This window comes from Limulus polyphemus, unplaced genomic scaffold (assembly GCF_000517525.1).
Source record: "Limulus polyphemus unplaced genomic scaffold, Limulus_polyphemus-2.1.2 Scaffold9347, whole genome shotgun sequence".
In the NCBI taxonomy this organism is placed as follows: domain Eukaryota; kingdom Metazoa; phylum Arthropoda; class Merostomata; order Xiphosura; family Limulidae; genus Limulus; species Limulus polyphemus.
Window position 1 is genome coordinate 1 of NW_013674957.1, and position 1,423 is coordinate 1,423.

Genomic DNA, 1,423 nt, shown 5'->3' on the forward strand with positions numbered 1-1,423 from the left:
AAGGAAAGTCATTGCAACTACTCGTATTTCACCACTAGTTGATAAAAGGTATAAGGAAAGTCATTGTAACTACTCGTATTTCACCACCAGTTGATAAAAGGTATAAGGAAAGTCATTGTAACTACTCGTATTTCACCACCAGTTGATAAAAGGTATAAGGAAAGTCATTGTTTTAAATATTAAAGTATATTTTTAAGTTAGTGTTAACATGCCCACAAGTGTAATAAATAAGGTACTGCCATTATAAAGGACGTTCATAAAAGTCTGGTGCTATTATTAGTAGTCAAAGCCAAGAGATCAAGTATGAACTGGTTAATTTCAAATCGTCAACACAAACCACAAAACATTTATATTTAAGTAAAAAATGTTGACGTTACCTGAAAGAATAATAACAAATTTGGCGCCATGATGTTCAAATGAATAAAATTATATTACAAGAAAACTGATGCAACTTGCATTTAACGACATTGACTCGAAGTGGACAAAATCCAACCAATACATAGACGCTACAGATTTAGAAGAATATATCAAAACTGACTGTTGAAATGATTTTATAAAAGTGAACTGGTCTTCATTTACTGAAGTTGGAGCTCTATAAGTTTTTCAGTATCTTGATAAACATTTAGAATCAGTTGTATCAGTTATTTTAAAACAAATGAGGGAGGACCTGATATGAACATAGTATTGATGAGAGTAACTAAGCATCACTTAATTCAACAAGCTTTAAAATCAGTGACAGAAATGTCAAATGAATAACTTAAAAAATATGAAGTGTCAGGTATACATATTACGGCAAAAGTAGATTAAATTACTTAGAATAAAATATTAAAATTATAAGAAGCATAATAATATATCAGTTGATAGATCACTTTGTGTACTAACACTTTGGTGGCTCACCGGTAAGTCCGAGGTCTTATGAAGGTAAAAATTGAACACAGATATCCCATTGTGTATCTAGGCGATTAACAACAAACAAGTTATTTCAGTATAGTTTACAGTTAATGATACAACATCAAATAAATAAGTGTAACATTGAAAGATATCTCTGATGATCACAAAAATGTGTCACTGTTGGAACATTCCAAAACGAATTGAAACAAAATTGGAACATGAATTTATAAAGAATTAGAAGTAGGTATAAGTTAACAGAACTTTGAAACATGGCTGTTTTTTAAGCAGTGATGATAAAATCCAAGTATTCGGTCAGAAAGGTTTAGCTCGAGAGTTGATGTGTGTAACTGACTGAACCATGAACGGGTGTAGACTTTATGTTGCTGCAAGAAACAGACAACAAACAAATTGACCGTTCATGTCTCTCTATATATTTGCAGGAATAACTACATAAACTTTTACAAAGTACTTCACTGTAGAACCGCCCCCCAGTGGCACAGCTGTATGTCTGCGGACTCACAACACTAGAATC